This window comes from Nomascus leucogenys, chromosome 1a (genome assembly GCF_006542625.1).
Source record: "Nomascus leucogenys isolate Asia chromosome 1a, Asia_NLE_v1, whole genome shotgun sequence".
Taxonomy (NCBI): domain Eukaryota; kingdom Metazoa; phylum Chordata; class Mammalia; order Primates; family Hylobatidae; genus Nomascus; species Nomascus leucogenys.
The window spans coordinates 9,032,904-9,051,192 of NC_044381.1; positions in this window are offsets into that span (position 1 = coordinate 9,032,904).

Here is an 18,289-nt window from a genome sequence, read left to right on the forward strand (position 1 = left end):
TACTACTCAAAATCCTCCTCACATTTAGAAAAATCACCAAAGTCCTTACTCTCAGGAGTAAGCCTGAGGTGCTGTATAGTTTTTAGTCCTCTCAAACCTCATTTCCTAACATTTCTCCTCCCACACTCACTTTCCTTTGGTCGCATTACCTTAAATTATATTTAAGGAGGGAAACATACAAAAATAACAATTCTGTCTAAGAGTAATGACTCAAGCTTAGGATTTAATGAAAATCAAGGTGAGGGGATTCAAGAAAGTGGTCATGGAGATGTTGACATTTGAGCCATGTTTTAGGAATGGGTATAATGTTGCAAAGCAGAGCTCAGAAGATGGAAGGCATGGTTGGATGTGTTATATCAACCTAAATAAACTGAGCACCTACTATGTCCCAGAGACTACGGAGTATAAAAAACTGAGTGCAGGTAGGAGAGCCTGTGTATACCTGGGGTATATATGTTCCTGGTTTTCTGGGGAATGCTGAGTATCCTTAACGCAAATAGACAGTTGTCTACAATAGTTAAGGGAGAAGAAAAAATATGATATCCAGCGAGTGCACTAGCCAATGGCAATGCATAGCTTCTCTTCTTCCACCTTCCTCCACTCTCCCATCGTGTTTAGTGCTCAGTAAATCAATTCTTGAATGATTGTATTAATGCATGCACACTTAATGTGTGCCAAGTACAATCTAAGCACCGGGTACAAATAATTTTAGGATTATTAAGAAGTAGAAATTGGCCAGGCACGGTGGCTCACCTCTGAAATCCCAGCACTTTGGGAGGACGAGGTGGGCAGATTACCAGTTCAAGAGACAGAGACCATCCTGGCCAACATGATGAAACCCCGTCTCTACTAAAAATACAAACATTAGCTGGGCATGGTGGTGCACACCTGTAGTCCCAGCTACTCAGGGGGCTGAGGCAGGAGAATCGCTTGAACCCGGGAAGCGGAGGTTGCAGTGAGCCGAGATGGTACCACTGCACTCCAGTCTGGCAACAGAGCAAGACATCATCTCAAAAAAAAAAAAAAAGTAGAAATTTCTCCAGTATCCTCAATGGCCTTGCTTACTCAGGGTAATAGGCTTAAAATAATTACAGAAATATAGAATGCAGAAGAGAGGGCTTGTTTTGGGTAAAAGAAAGATCCCGTAGCATTGCTTACACTATGCAAGCACTGCTCAGCCGTGCTACCATCCAAATGCCTATAAAGCACGATTCTTTTGAGCTTTAATTACCTCTCTGTCTCCTCACTGTGCCACCATTGCAAGTGTTTCCTTCATGGGATCAATTAAAATACTCACCTCAAAAATGTGTTTTGGCAAAGAGCGTATTTGAAACAATGAAAATAAATTATATGGGTATGGATTGTTGGATGTCAATTATAAAACCAGGAGGTATAGAACATATCATACCTTACACACACACACACACAGAAAGAGAGAGAGAGAGACTTTGATATGCTTTGATGTTTTCCAAAATTTCAAAAGTGTATGCTCAGTTTATAAGAGGCCAGTAAATATTATTTGCCTGTCTACTGTAAGAGTGAAAGCCATACTTAGATATATCTTAGAAAAATATTCTAAAACACATCATACATAGAAGAGGGAAATAACTGCTTCTTTTTATTCAGTGCTTACTTTCTGCCAGACATGGCTGAACATTTTATATGTGCAAGCCCAATTAATTTCTCAATGACACAGATTACCAAAAAAAAACAGATGCTTAAGTTATGATTTGCCACGAAGTAGTCCAAGTAGAGAGTAGCCAACAAAGCAGCCCAGCATGGAGGCCAGTGTAGAAAATGTGATTCTTTTGTCCTTCTAGCCCCTCAGCTACTCTCCCATGTCAGGCCTTCACTAGACAAGCTCAGAGAGATTCACTAGACAACAGTGGTCAGGAGGCCTTTACACCTGTGTGCGGAGTGGGGCGTGGATTAGAAACTGGGAGATGACCTGGGGAGAACCGTGGGAAGTCCTGCTGTCCAGACCATCCGGGAGAGGAGGCGGAGAGCCTCCCCAAAGCCAGTCCCATCCCCCAACATCTTCTGTGGCAGCCTGGGTGAGAGGCATGGGGAGAGTGTGGAGAGGCTGGAGTCCAGTTGAGAACATAATACCCTCTTTCCTTTTTATGGATCTGTAGGAAGATATATTAAGGGGTCAAAAAGATCCGTCCTACACTATTTAAGGGAAAAAACTCCTTGCTAGAGATGATCCTCACCAAATAAATTCTTAGAAATTCTTTCAGAAGTTCATATTCCTTTTCTGATTGGTGAGGAGCAGGGACAGGAATAATCTTCAGTTTATTCTGTCACATTCTAAAATGTCTGTTACTCAGTGCTTCATGCAGAAGGGATGTGGTTGCCTATTTGCCCTGATTGGGAAATAACAAATTGACATGAGATTGACAGTTTAACTCTCCTGGACTTCAAAAAAGCTTTTCTAGGCAAAGAGATGGGAAATAAGAAAAAGTGTCACCTCCAGTCTTACCAGCAAATATATTATTGTAAATATAGGAGTAGAATTAGAATGATCCCTCTTTAAATTAAAATCCTGGTTCTCTCTTCTTGCCATCCCTGTTATATATTTGTAGCCTCATTTGTTTCTGGGCTAGGAAATTGTAGCAAATATCAGGTGGGAGAGAAGTACGCTTTTCTACTGTGCCCATAGTGAGCGTAATGATGGCCGTACTCTTTGTCCCCCGTGGAAGTCCCTTGATAAATATCGATGAAGTGATTTTTTCCTTCTCAGGGAGGAGGTGATATTGTGAACTTGCCACTGTGATCATTAATACTTAACAAGACCTTCTCTTCCTTTACCAAAGACAGCCCTGGGGACCATTCACAATGGTTTGTAGTGAAGAATGAAATTAACCTTTTGTAGAGAAGCTCACAGGTCTATTAGAGAATTCATTATGCAGGGACTGGCTAGAGAAGGGTTCTGTATATAATCTCTTAGGCAAACAAAGTGACTTAATTCAATATTTGAGGTGTTAACAGATCTTCTCACAATTGTAGTTTAATTGAACCTGACCCTGTCCCAAGTGACACGTGGACAGGAATAACAGAGGGTCTACAAACTGGTCCATATTGGCCAGTCTCAATCAACAAGCCACATTCAGGGACACCGACTGAGTACTTCAGTAAAGCATTAGGTGCTTTGGGGAATGCACTGATGAACAATGGCTGGCAAGAGTACCCTTGATCTCCTATAACAGGCCCCGTGATAAATATCAATACTGTGAAAGAACTGCTCCTTCTCAGACACTAAAATATATAGACCATGCATTCCCATGGAAATACCTAATAATGTGGAAAGAAGTCTACATTTCCCTCAAATACTATAGGCTTGCGTAAGCTTAAGTCCTGTCACTCGTGTAGCAAATAAATTATTTTCTAATTCACGAATTCAGCTGTGACTCCAATCAGTTCTAGCGAAGAAGGAAGAGAGGAATAAAAGTTAGCAGACATCAAATATCTACCTTATACTGGGATCACACAGAGATATCTAATTTAATAAATGCTGGAATCCAATGTGGTTCATATTCTCATCTCCATTTCACAAATAAAGAAATTGAAAGCATTCAGGGAGGTTAAAGTGGCTTGTTAAACTCACACCTTAGAAAACTAGAGGTGTTAAGTCAGAGATTCACAGCCTTGTGTTTCCATTGTTCTTCAACTTGATTTTCGAAGGTATGGAAGAAAACTTCAAAGATATCTAATGTGAACAGATATTCTTATTTCTTTAGAAAAGAAGGGTTCACAAGGAGTTGGGTGTTCACAGCAGGACTGGAAATTTGGCTTGGCGTACCTAGAAATTAATCCTACCCTAACAAGCAAACCTAACATCTCTTCTTAGACGTTTCACTTTTAAAACAACAATGATATGTGTAAGAAATGAAAGCATGGCCAGGCACGGTGGCTTACGCCTGTAATCCCAGCACTTTGGGAGGCCAAGGAGGGCGGATCATGAGGTCAGGAGTCTGTCCAACATGGCGAAATGCCATCTCTACTAAAAATACAAAACTTAGCTGGGCATGGTGGCATGTGCCTGTAGTCCCAACTACTCAGGAGGCTGAGGCAGGAGAATCACTTGAACCCGGGAGGCAGAGGTTGCAGTGAGCCGAGATTGCGCCACTGCACTCCAGCCTGGGTGACACAGCAAGAGTCTGTCTTAACAAAAAAAAGAAAGAAAGAAAGAAAGAAAAGCATTAGGTCATCCCTAGTTGTTGTTTGTTTGTTTGTTTGTTTAATTTGTGTTTTTTATCAAAGGAATGCATATGCCAAGTTTAATGTCAAGTAATACTTAGAAAAAAAAACTTCCCCTCTTCCAAACTTCACTTCTGCTCTCCATAGGAAGCACTTCTACCTCTTTTAGATTTTCTGCTACTCACTATATTATTGCTGCATGGCATGGTTTACTGCTCTGCTTTCGATTTTATTTTAGAACATTATTTATTGAGAAGATTGTGAATAAAAATTTAGGTTGCCAACACCACACATACATGCACACACTTTATCTACCCCTATATTTAAATATTAATTCATTAAGATAAATTTTGGAGATGTATTTTCTACTTAGCACTACCATAGGCAATTTGGGAATACAGTGGTGGCCATGATAGACCAAGTTCTTATCCTCATGAAGCTTATATTTTAATGAGAGAGACAGACAAAAACAAACAAATGTATACTATCAGACAGATAACAGCTAGGGCGAAAAAGGCAGGGTAAGGGGATAGAGAATGGCAGACAAGCAGTGATGGTTTTGGTATGATAATTTTTGTTTAAATCAAATTTCAATGTTTAAATTATTTTGACCGTAGATTTATTTTACACTGAGCCACATGCATGATGACTATATTGCTTGTACAATTTTTGTTTTCTTTGGAATTAATCCTTGCCTTGGCAAGAGAGTTGGGTGGGGCGTTGGTTTGCCTCTCTTTCTATTACTAAATCATCAGTAGAGTCTCTTCCAGGATATAAAACGCTTCTCACAAGGACCCAGCAAGCAAGAAACCTACCAGTTCCACGTGTTGCCTCCTGTTCGCCTGCATTGTCATTTTGCAGCTTTCCTCCATCACCATCTTGAGAAATCCTTTTGCCTCTCTCATGTACCAGATCCCCTCTTTCTTTATCTCATCTTCCTCTCTTAGCTTAGTCCCTCGCTTTGATGGGACACATCTCCTCCAGCAGTTTCCTAAGAAAAGGTGCCTGGGTGGCAATTTTATTCTGCATATTTTGCTTGAAAACATCTTTATTCTACCTTCACACTTGAGTGTTAATTTGTGTGGGTGAAGTATCTTAAATTGAAAAATATTCTTCTTTAGAATTTTGGAGACATTGCTCTGTTATCTTCTAGCTTCTTATGTTGCGCTTGAGAAGTCAAATGCCATTTTGAATTTTTAATCTTTTCTGTGCAGACTTTTTGTTTTTTTCTTCACTAAGACTTTTAAGATGGTTTCTTTATCACTGGCTCTGCAATGTTGGAACAGGGTGCCTGGATGTAAATACATCATCACCAGGTCCTAGGTACTCAAAATCTGAAATTCAGGTCCAATTCTGCAACATTTCCCTTGTATGATTTTTCCCCTTTTCTGCTTTGTTTTGTTTTGTCTCTCTTTCTAGAATGCTTATTTGTCAGCCATTGTATCATATTCCCCCCCCCCTTTTTTTGTCTCTCTTTCTAGAATGCTTATTTGTCAGCCATTGGTTCTCCTGAGTTGATTCCTTAAATTCATTGTGTCTCTCTTTCTTCCTTCTTCTTTGTTCTCTTTTTGGGAAATTTTCCCAACTTTATATTTCACCTTTTATATTGGATTTTTCCCATATTTTTAATTTTTTGGAAAAGTTGTAAGATTGGTATAGTAAACACCCTCTTACTTTTGAATTTTAAATGTTCCATATTAATTTTTAATTTTCAATATATTTTTATAGTTCTCTGGGTATTTCTATATATAGCATCCTGGTATTCCTTCATGGATGAAACATTTTCTCTTATATCTCAGGAATTTTTTCCAGCTTTCTTCTACTCTTTGCCTCTGCTTCTTCAAGGCTGCTTATGTTTTTCTCCTTGGTTTCCAACTCTTTAGTGTTAGGCACTTTCTTCAAAGGTCTGCTGATCCTTGGCTGTTTGTTCACGTTAACAGTAAACAATGGCTGCACAAATATAGTATTTTCCCATGCTTCTGGAAATCATCCAAAGACAACAAAAAGAACAGGAAATATTGAAAACAACAAATTTCAAAATATTGAAATTTTTTGTAAAATTAGGCAGCAGACTCCAAAATATTTTCAAAGGCAGCCAAAAATAGCTGACTTTGCACCGAAACCTCCTAAAGATAAGTAGAAACAAGCAGAGGAGGAATTTCAGTGGAAAGCAAATTCACCAAAATAGGTCCTAAGAACTGGCCACAGAAAATATTATCTCCTGATGGTAAGCAGAACATGCTGAGGGGCCAAAACTATATTCCTTGATTTCCAGAGGGTATGGAAGTTGGGATGAGCAAGAGAAGAACAGGATCCTCCCTCCTCAGCCCATTTTTTAAAGAGAGGCAGGGGAGGCAGGACTATCTGAAGTGTCACAGAAAAATCCTGTTGGAAGGAATCAAACTATCTCTCTGATAATTGAGAATGTGAGAGCCTTTTGTTAGAAAAACCTGCTAGCCTGGAAAGCTGGAAAGCTGCCTTAGTTCTTCCACACTCCTGCAAATTACTGGTCTGGGAAAGCAAACTCATTCAAAGACAAATATATGTATACACATCTCTCCAAACTAAATATGTATGTGTATATATATGTATATATATATTTATTTATACATACATATGTATATATATATTTATACATACATATGTATAAATATATATATACACATACATATGTATAAACACACAGAGAAAATATTATATCAAAAAATTAGGAAAAGAAAAGCAAAATTTATTAACAGATTTAAAAATTCCCCCAAAAAAGTGGTGCCATGGAGAAGCTGAGAATTCTAAACATCCTAACCCCATTTGAGACAGCAATCTTGTCTTCATCTATTTTTTGGAATCAAACTTTCCTACAGGTGAGCTGTCCCTAGGACTTGACCAGGAGCCAAAGAATTGGGCAAGGAATAGTAAGAAGCTCTTTTGGTCACAGATTTAAAGCTGTGATCTCCAATCAGCTTATCCAAACTGAAAACGGACATTTTTGATGCCCACTTATCATTTTCTTATGCCTTATTTCTCAGTTAATTTGGATTCAGGAAAATAAAGGTGGCTATTTGTTGCATGTAAATAAGAAAGCTTAATGTGTAATGTAATAATATTGGAGGGCTGCCCCAATGAGGAATAGTCTTTCTTGCTCCTTATGACATAAGACTGAACCCTGTTTAAGTCCTGCCACTGCTGTGGTCTGTATCCTGTTTGACAGAATGAGATGCTGAGACCCTAGTTGGCCCTTAGCTGCCCACCTTGACCTTTGATATGCAATGTAATGGCATAGAGCAGGACACTGATGACAACCTCAGCCGCCTCTGCTAAGACAGAATGTCTGGCCCAGTAGACTCTTCTGCTGTCAAAGGTAGGGGGTTGAGGAGACATGGGCACTGTGTACTATTTCTTCTCTCTTTGTCCATTGGGCCCAAATACATATGTTTGTTTAATTTTTAAAAGTCTAATGCTAAGACTAGTCAATCCCAGTGATTCCTGCATGTGAGTATAGAAGGACTGAGATGAGAAGCATTTACTACTACATTCCCAGTATTGCCCAGTAGTATTCCTTAGTGATCAGTCCTGGCACCAGTATTATAGGAGCAGCAAGAAAAAGATTTTTGAAAAGAATTTGATATTTACAGAAAAAAGTATTAATATCTTCTTTGTAGGAAAAGTAAAACATTTGTTTTATTTTGAAAGACTTATGATTAGAATATCATACTCATTTTAGTGAGTATGGCCTGAAAAGATCGTAATCAAAGTAGCCTATATTTCCCCTTGTCTGTAATTCCTCTAGCTAAACCAGGGAGCTAATTTTAACAGCTTGATAGTTCTGCTTCTGATAACAAATGGCGGGGAAATGGCACTATGATTTATATATTCCAGCCCTATGTAAGTGAATTAGTGTGAGTTAGCCTTCTTAAGTCAAGAAGCGCTTTCTGAGTGGATGTCTCAGAGACAGACCCTACCTAGACAATTGGTGATATCACCAAAGCAAAGGTTCCTGAAGACCCTCCAATCTTGATGCCTAGTTTCCACTCAAACAGGACCTCTTACTGTACAATGGTAGGGAGAACCATTTCATGATTCTCTGTGTAAAAGGGGCTTTGAATATTTACCTTGTAACTGGTGCCCCGTGAAGTTACCACAAATGGGTGTTAACAGTTGTAATCCTTTTGTTTTAGGAAGATGGAGGTGATAATTTAGGTCCTGAAAGATTTTGATTTTAGCTAAAAGAATACTGGGCTGTGTATAGGAGAACTGTTTTTAACAAACTGTGCAACCCTGATTAAATAACTTTTCCCATTTTACAGAATGAGAAAACTATTAGAGGATCATGAACTCTAGGGGTTAGCTCTAAGCTTTATATTCTTTATTATACATTTGACAAGTCATTCCTCATGATCCCACTATTTGTCATTTTATTAATTCAGGGAGGAGCCTCTTCCTGGTTCCTGACCAGAAGCTTCTACTTTGTCTCTCTGCGGAGCTTCTACCATTCATGTGGTCCCATGGCAAAAAAAAAAAAAAAAAAAAAAAAAAAACCCAGGTCTAGAGGTAGTTAGACCCTGGGGCTAAGGTAGGAACTAAGTGAGGCAAGGAGGTGTTCAGAGAACAGATGCCAGAGGACTAACACCAAACACCTCCTTGGGAAGGAAAGGGCTAATTCGGTAATTAATCAATGGAAGGCACGAGAGAGCATTGCAGAAAAACAGTGATCAGTGTACTGGGAGAGAAATGGGAACTAGGCTAGGAGTAGAGAAAGGTGCAGGAGAACACAGTTGGTACCAATGGAGAGGCTTGCAGCAGGTATTAGGCCTTCCCAGCACGCAGCCTGCTAACAGCTGGGTTCACTTAAAGCAGCAAGGACGGAGATGCTACATTGCATGGCTCTGTTTCATTAGGACAGTCCCAGAAGGATAGAATATAAAGAAAATGTCCCAGAGGCTGGGAACAGACAGAACACCCAGACAAGCATGGATGGGGGAAGCGCTGGCCCACATTCCTCCCAGCTCCGCTGGGTGCTCTGCCTTTTCACTGCCCTATGATCAGTGTGAGGAATGCTGACTGTCCTGTGACACCGTGTGCGAGAGAGGTCTCTACCTCCATGGGTCCCACCCTGATGCAGGCCTTTAAAACAGGGTCTGGCAGAATGCATATTCCCTCTATCCTTCTCATCCTCAATACTTTGGCTCAGTGGCCCCCAACCAAGATTCTGCCCCTGGCTCCCCTTCTTCGAGTTACACCTCACCTGAACTGCCCACCTTGCTCCCACTGGCACAATCTCTCGGGTCAGCTCCTATCGGATCAAATGGATGTGTTTATTTTTATATGTATCATCTCTCCACCAACCAGATTATAAATTCCTTGACTGCAGGAAAACTTGTCTTGTTTACCACAGGATCTCTAGCACCCAGCACAGTGTCTTGCACATATTAGGGAGAAAGCAATGATTTGTGGCATATGGAAAGGCATCAGACTTCATGCTTTGTGACTCCCCTCTTCTTCCTTGCTCACCAGAATCTGAGACCCCCCAGTATCACTCCAGCACCTGAGTTACCTATGCCTGGAAAAATGACCAGCATCTTTCCCATTTTTCTAGAGGAAACTTAGTTAAATAAAATTATTCCAGTATATTAAGGAACTTGCACACTGGAAGGGCATCCCATCATTTGGTTAACCTTCCACAGATAAAGGTATCGGCTTTGTCAGACCATTGACCTTGGGGGTCAGGTTACAAATCCTCTGGAAAAACCCCAAAGGGTAAGTAAGAGAGTTTTTACAACTTTACAGCTGTCTGGGCTCCATTTCCAGAGATCTTTAATTACTTGATTTGAGGAAAGGCCATAGTGTTTCCATTAGTTCCCTGGATTCTAATTAGAGCCCTGGTTAAGACCCTCAAGACATAGCAGACCTCAGTCTCTGCTGTGGTGTCTGAGCCACGGGGCAATGGAAGAAGCACAATGGGTCTCAGGTGAGTCTCCTCAGCCTTCACCATAGCTCAGATCCCATGAGCACACGCCAGAGTAACCTCGGCGCAGCCAAGAAAAGGCACGGACTCTCTGAGAGCCAAGATCCGTAACCTGAGGTGTGGCTTCAACTGCACTAAAACATATTCTGATCCAACAGTCTCTACAACTTCATCACAACCCTGAGGGGTGAAAATGGAGGCTTCGTCATTTTATTTGTCCAAATTTATTCTACTAAGTGATACAACTGGAACCACCAACCAGGTACGTCTGACCCTAAAGGCTGTGCTTAGTCTTTTATTAAAGACTGAGCTATATACAAGCTAAACCTTCCTAATATCTTTTTAGAAAACAAACTGGTAACCAACAGGATCTTCTGAGTCACAGCTGGGCCTTCAAGCGTGCATGCCAGGGCCACTGTCTCTGAAACTCAAAGTCAAATTAGATCTCTCACAGAAAAATCCACATCCCTGGAATTTTCCCTGTGGGCCAGCTCTCCCTGTCTTCAAGCATGGCCCAGAAGGACCTGCCTTGTGATTAAGCTTGGAAGTGTGGCCTTGAAGGGACTTGGCAACCATTTGTTTCCTTAATGCCCAGCTATAAGCAACAGAGTTTATAGTTGCAGATGAATTTTTTCCCTTATTGCAAATGGCTTTGATTTAATAATAACATTTTCCAAGCCATTGGCCCATAATGAGGATTATTGCCTGTGGGTATTTAATATAGGAAAAAAGAAATGGGCTCACTTCACTGTGCAAATGGCTACCACAAACCCTGCAGCAGGAGGGCTCATGTAACCTTTTCAGTACAACACTCTGGGGCTGTGGAAAGATGCAGGCAGTTAAAGTCTCTTTTCATTGAGCCAAAGCTCAACCAAGTCTCGGTGGATAACTTTACTGGGAACTGGCTTTCAAAAGCCAAAGTCCACTTTATTCTGGTGCCCTATGCGGGGTCTGAAAAGGGTTGGTGAGTTTGCAAGCTAACTCAGAAGAGATGGAGCCAAGGCAAGGTGGGTGGTGAAGGAGGCTAGGATGGGCAGGGAGGTGGAGGGGGCCGTGCCAAATTTTGAAGACGAGGAAATGATAAAACAATGCCAGATGCAGAACTAGGGCTTTCTCTAATGTGATCTCAATTAATCCTTCTATCAGCTCTGTGTGGTAGATATGCCTATTTGATGAGGAAACTAATGCCTTTGAGATGCAGAGGAACTTTTCTCAGTGCAAAAATAAAAAGCAGAGCATGAATTCCGACGCAGGTTTGTCTGGCCTGGAAACCTATGATCTTATTGCTGTGCGGTGTGGCCTGTGTGCATCTGGCTGTCTGCTTATGGCAAGGCAGCCTCAAGCACTCATCGGAAGCTTTCTGCTGTTCTACATAAGCACCTCCTCTTTCTGAACCCTGAAGTTCTCAGCACTCAGGGCCGGTTGCTCAGCTGTCCTGTCTCACGCTCCTACTTGGAATGGGCTTCCTAGCAGGCATTATGTTCCCTAATAGGAGTTTGCTGGGGGTTTCTGTCACCTGAAGGTACTGACCGGTTAGGCGTTGTCTAATTCTGTGTGAGGAGAGGCAGCTCCCCACTGTGCTGGACAGAATGGCAGAGAGGAGTTTGAGGAAACGAGACATTTCTAAGTTTCTGAGGGAGAGCAGCCAGCTGGTTAAACCTATCTCCGGTAACTAGCTTTCTCTGTGGATGCAGTGGGGTGGTAGTAGTAATTAGGAGTGGAGAGGAGGGGCTTAGGAAGCAAGAAAGAGGAAATTGAAGACTTGAGGCCTGGGGACACTTCCTATTTATCTAGCCGTCACTGAAGGGTCTCTGCCTCGGCCTCCAACTTCCACCCCTTGTGTGTTTCCCAGTTCACATTTACATTGTGGGCCAAGAAGTGTGTCAAGCATGTTATATGCATTAACTCACCTGCTCCTATGTTAATCCTGGGAGGCTGCCCTTATTATTATACCCAGTTTGCAGATGAGGACATTGAGATAGAGGCTGAGTCACTTGCCCCAGGTCATGCAGCTGATCACTGGCAGAGTCAGGACCCTAGACAGGTGGCCTGACTCTCAGTCAAGCTATCCCCAGGCTCGCAGCACTGCCTCTTGTGATGGCTGGGTTTTCTGAGGCCGAGAAATCCTGCCAATATCCCCTCGGTTTTCTACCCAGACCACGTCCGCCTCCCTTCTCTGTCAGCGTCACGCACAGCTTCTTTGTCTCAGATTGCTTTTGTCACTGGATCTCAGCATTCTGTAGAGTTCTAACCTATTTTGTGGTTCCTGAAGTGGTTTTGAAGTGATACTTAAAATGTGAGAAGAGAAATTCAAAAGCCCCCAAGTGTTATCTTTAAAAAGATTACAAAAACATCTTCTGAGCTTGGTCACAAGAAACTGATGGTAGAGTCTGTGTAATCTGTTGACAATGTGGTAGAGCTTTTATTTTTTTAAATTCTTCCCCTATGTTGTGATTCAATTTTATGAATGTTTTCAGATAGTGTCCTTTTTATTTATAGTGGTAATACTACCCTTCCAAGTGCAAAGTTTTTCCATCTGTCCAGTTATCTAATACCCTCCGGGGCCCTAACTGACTTTGAGCCCTAGCAGGAGTGCTGGCGAGGTGGTCCATGCCGAGGTTTGGAAAGGATATTTGCCCAGTGGCCAGAAGTGTGAAGAGCCAGAGGGAAAATGTCAAACATGTCCTGTGAGTGTTGAGGACTCATAGCCTAGTAGCCAAAGCAGTCCTTAAGTCCAAGAGAGCAAAGGAAAGTGGTAGAAGAAGGTATCTAGAACAGGAGATGAAGGCAAAGAAACTGCTAGATATTGGAACAGAACAGTATATGCAGAATGCAGGCAAGGAGACCCCACAGCCATTGCCTTGTGTGGAGCATAGAACGCTCTCTCATTTGTGCAAGTCACATGGTGTATGCGTGTGTGCTTATGTGTGACTTAAGTCCAGCTTCAAACAAAAAATGTGACAAAGTCAAGCTGTTCAGAACTGTGTCAGCAACTGGATAGGGAATGCTGTCTGCTGCTCACAGCTGAACCAGGAAGAGGGCAGGCTGTGGGCCAGAAGCAGCACCTCTTCCACAGCCATGCTGAGGAATTTTCCAGTTATCCCTCCCCAGGATGTTTACTGCCCAGGAAGAATGGAGGCCTAACAAGTTACAGTTGCTGCAAAGCCCTTCCTAGGCAAGTTTGATCAGAAGAGCCAGGAAGTGTTCCTTTCACTTTGGAGGAAGGTTGAATAAAACTGCCCGGGAGGTGTCAGTATCTAAGGCTCACAGGAACAAAGAGAGGGAGCCCGACTTTGCAATCAAATTGGGAAGGGGTTTGGCACGCAATTACTCAAATGTCCCAAAGGCCAGAGAGGTCTGGAGAAACAAGGGATGCATGTCAAAATCTTACTTCTGACCTTCAAATCCCTTCCCAAATTGTATTATCTTCTATTTCTGAAACTCCTCTTTATCTATCACATAGTAGTATTACATTAAATTGTCTGTATTGCTGGCCAATGATTGCAGTTTGCCCTATTTTCTCTTATTCTACCTCAATGGCCTCTTCTTCATGCCCCTTAATCTTTTTTTATGTAACCTACATGTCAGCTGGGGCCCTTTCCCCCTAGATTTCTAGACTTTCTTGATTCCATCCCATGATGTAACAGAATCCAAAGTCCTCCCATGGGTGTCTAGTGAGTCCTGAGGGCAAGTGCCCCCACTGAAGAGCATTCATGGTAAAAAATAATAATAATAATAATAATAAAAAAATAAAATGAATCAATCCTCTCTTCTTGCCAGGCCATAAAATAGTTGGCTCTTAAAGGTATGAGCAAATGTTTCAGATCTCTAACATATAGACTAGATCAAAGGAGTCTTTCCAACAGTGTTTCTCTTATTTTTCACTCAAGAGAATATTAAGTAATATTTCCCATCCTGATTTGTCAAGCCTCTGCTAGGGAGGCTTCTGTCTTTGCTTTAGAAATTCAAACAGTGGAGGCTTATCTCTCCTGTATCAGGAGGGTGCAGTATTAATAGGGGCATGAAGAAGAGGCCATTGCGGTAGAATAAGAGAAAATAGAGCAAATTGCAATCATTGGCCAGCAATACAGACAAAAAGGAGTTAGTCGACATCAAAGCCGAGAGTGCAATATACGATCAATGCTTTAGACAATAGTCTGCTTCCAAGGTGAGCAGACTCCATTTTTAAGAGTCAAGGTGATTAACAAGAGTGACATCCAATTATAATCCTTCCTTGCTATCTGTGTCTCTGAAATGTTGACTTCATATTTTTTAACAGAAATCTTACAAAATAACACAAATAATACTCCAGGACAAAGGAAAAGATTTTTTAAAATAAATTCATGGAATATCTTGTGTTTTTCTTCTTTTCCTTTGTTTTAAGGTACGTAAGTTACTGTACTGTTCTAAGCTTCAAAAACACTAGCAATGATTTATGAAGTCCACTATATTTTTTCAGATTAAGAAAGGGTTTTTATATGGCTGAGGTTCAAGGCTTTGGACTTTGAGGCAAGGTTTCTTCAGGCCCTTGGCTTCTCTGTCTTTGGTTTTGGTATCTGTCCATGTTATCTCTAATTCTTTCATTTTCAACCTGGGGTAAGAAATGTAGATCATCCATAAATTTCCATATGAAATTTTTTCACATAACAGGAAACATAATCCTCCACCACCTGCTAACTCCCTTCGTCTCTTTTTCTCTATATGAATTGCTGTCTTGGAATTCTTAATTTTTTTCCTCTCTATTCAGTTATTGGAGGTTTGCCTTGTTCCTGCACCAAGCTTTAGTACCCACTCCCTCAAGACCCACCAAAGCAGCAAGAGTCCTGTCCTTAATGTAACCCTTCTCCTAGAGGGCAATCAAGATTATAACAGCAACATTTGTGTATTGCAGTGAGTTTGCTCCTGCATCTTTCAACTTCTTGCTCTTTTATTTCTGCTTTAAATGCAAGTCCTCTTATTGATCTTCTAGACCTAGAACCTACCAGGATGGAGAACTGCACACCATCTTGGGTATTTAATTGAAAAGTCATAGCAAGGGTGAGATTACCTGGAATAGGAATCTGCCAGAGGGATTTGGTTGCTGCAGAAGTTGCTCTAGCTTGGGCTCAGGGTCTTGATATAATTACATGAATACTTGCTATGCTGGCAAGGTATAGCAACTGTGTCATTTTTTGTCATGCTGTTACTGCATCCTGGGTAGACCGAAAAGCCTCTCAGTTGTCTTTGGAGCTAAACTTTTCTTAATTGAGGGGAAAAAAAGGTTTCGCAATGCTTATCTGACACAGCTGGATGCAAGAGGGTGCTAATGGACCAGCAACTGCCTCAAATACATTTTAATAAAGTGATTTCCTGGCTTCTTGGCCATGTGCAACTGAGATAAGACTATGAAAGAAGTCCAGAAGCTGGAAGGAGGTTAGAGAGACAACAAAAAAGGGTCAATGTGTAGGTCTTATGGCGAGTAATGAAGTCAGGCCTTGAAGGGCCGGTGTCTTTCAAAAAATTCTACCCGGGGCTTGTTTTTTCTTTTCTATCCTACAGGCTTGGTAGAAGTGAAAATTGCTACTCAATTATGCAAGCAGTAGAGAGTAGCTGTGTACTATGAACCAGGATAATTCATTTATTACAAACAACGTATATTGAGCTATTCTATGGACAAGTCCTACGTTGGACACTGTCACTTGTGCAAGGATGAGTAAGCCCACCCCTAACCTGTGGGAGCCTCCAGTCCAGCAGATAGACAGATAACCAACTAACTATAGTACAAGACATAAATTGAAGTAGATAGGAAAATAGATACAGTAATACAGAGCAGGGAATAACCAAATAATTCATTATTACCAAGAAAATCAGGGAAATTTTAAAGAAGTGATTTTTTTTTTTAAATTCAACTTTAAGGAGTAAATACATTTCAAAATGCTCAGGGGGTGAGAAGGTAATTCAAGAGAGAACTGTAAAAGTATGAAAGAAAATAGCTTTGGTGGGAGGGTTAAGGCATTAAATATACAGAAACACAGATTGTGCAGAAGGACCTTAGGAGATAAATTTGAGAAGATATTTTGGAACTTGATGAAGGTCTAAGGAGTTTAGACTTTTTCCTCTGAGCAATGGAAGAGCCATCCAAGGTGTTAAGGCTGAACTTGATAAGAACTGTATTACAATAAATCACACTGGTAGCAGCATGGATGGAATGGGATTGTATCAGAGGCAGAGAGGCTAGTATAGTGTAGAGGCTCTCATTCTGCAAGTAAAAAATCATCTAAGAATTAATGAGGATCTGAGCTGAAATTGTCATTGTGGGGATGAAGAGGAAGAGAGCGATTGAAAGTATATTTTTGGAATAAATTGGCAGGGCTCAGGAATGTGGTAGAATGAAGAAGATAAGATAATTCTTGCACTCTCTGGAAAAGCTTTCAGCACAAGGAGAATGGAGATTAGCTTTCCCTATACTGGATGACCCTCAGTAATAATTTATGTATTTGAATGTTCTGTCCTGAGCTTGATAAATATTAGGCCTACTTTCAGTTCTTTGATCTGTGTGTAAACCAGCAATGCCTCTCATCCCTAGTGTTCACCCAAGTTTATAGTCTTTGCCAGAGAAAAGAAAGCATCGTTAGAGAAACAAGCCACCAGTCTCTCCTCCTGACACTTGGATACTTCACAATGTGAGTTAAATGATTACTTACGGTGATTTTACATGGTATAAAATTAATTTTACATAGCTCACATAAAAATGGGTGGTGGGCATACAGAGTAGGAAAAGCAGAGATGGGAAAGCAGAGGGGAACATGCTCTCTTGTTTAATGGATAGTTCTGGTAGGCAGAGGAAGTATCCAATTTGGACCATCAGCCAAGCCTAAAATATCCTCCTGCCCAGCACCTGGCCTCTTTGGCTCTTTTCAACTGTTTTTGGAAATTTTGGAAACATAATTTGGCTGGTATGTTTGTTGTAGAGCTCTGCCTAGGGTCAGGTCCCAGCCATCATCACTGGCTGAAACAGAATGTGAAAGGATAATACCCACAGTGAAAAATATCAGCAGGGACTTTCATGACAGGTTTTAGCTTTTCTTTTTTTTTTTTTTTTTTGAGAATAAATAAAAGCAAGAAATAATAACTTTATGGGCTCAGCCCATACAGCACATAATCAGCTAGAGAATGACCATCCTTGGAAATGCATAGATGTTATTTAATTTTTGTGTTTAATTTAGAGGGATCTCAAGGAAAACTAAAGTATGTCAGGATGGAGAACTGCACACTATCTTGGGTCTTTGACTGAAAAGTCATAGCGAGGGTGAGATTACCTGGATTAGGAAACTGCTAGGGAAGACTTTCTATCAAAGGATCAGTTTACCTGAAAAATCTTCTTATTGAGTAAAATTCTTCTTATTCCCTACTTTCTATGTCCTTCTCTAGGTATCATATCTCTAGATGAGTGCCATTTTTCAAATTCAGTGTCCATAACTGTCATCTGAAGAACTCAATAGAAACCCCAAAGATTCTGACTCAGTTGATGTAGAGTTGGGTCCAGGAACTTGAATTTTTAACAAGCACACTAAGTGAATCTGCACCTTCTTTGCAGTTCCTTGCCCTCTATTTGGAAGCGCATAGTGTTTACATTATAAATTCCTCTTTTCTGGCATCTGACTTTCCCTGAGATGGAGAACAGGGAGTCTGAATAGGAAAGCACAGCCCGCCATGAGTACATTTTCAGGCTCCTTAAGTCTCATATTCATTTGCCGCAAGGAATGAGAAAAGAAGAGAAAGCGACTAAAGAGTGCCTGTTTCAAACATGGGAGATCATCATTTCTCCTGGGGTAACAGGCTCCCCTTGGAGAAAGAAATTACAAATTACTAATAGTTCATATGGCAGAAAATTGCAAATTCCAAGCAAAATAAATATGTTCTTCCATTTCTAGAGTTTTAAATTGGCTGTAAGGTAGGAGGGTGCAGTATTAATAGGCAGCTATCAAATAGAACAGTGATGTTAAATTACATAATCAATTTAATGTTCTGGGTCAGTTGACAAATCTGTTCTCTCACTGCCACTAATTTAGAGCTTTCAATATCCCATTCACAAGTCTTTTTAAAAAACTTTTGGGAAAGATTTTGGTATATCAAATTCTTCCATAAACA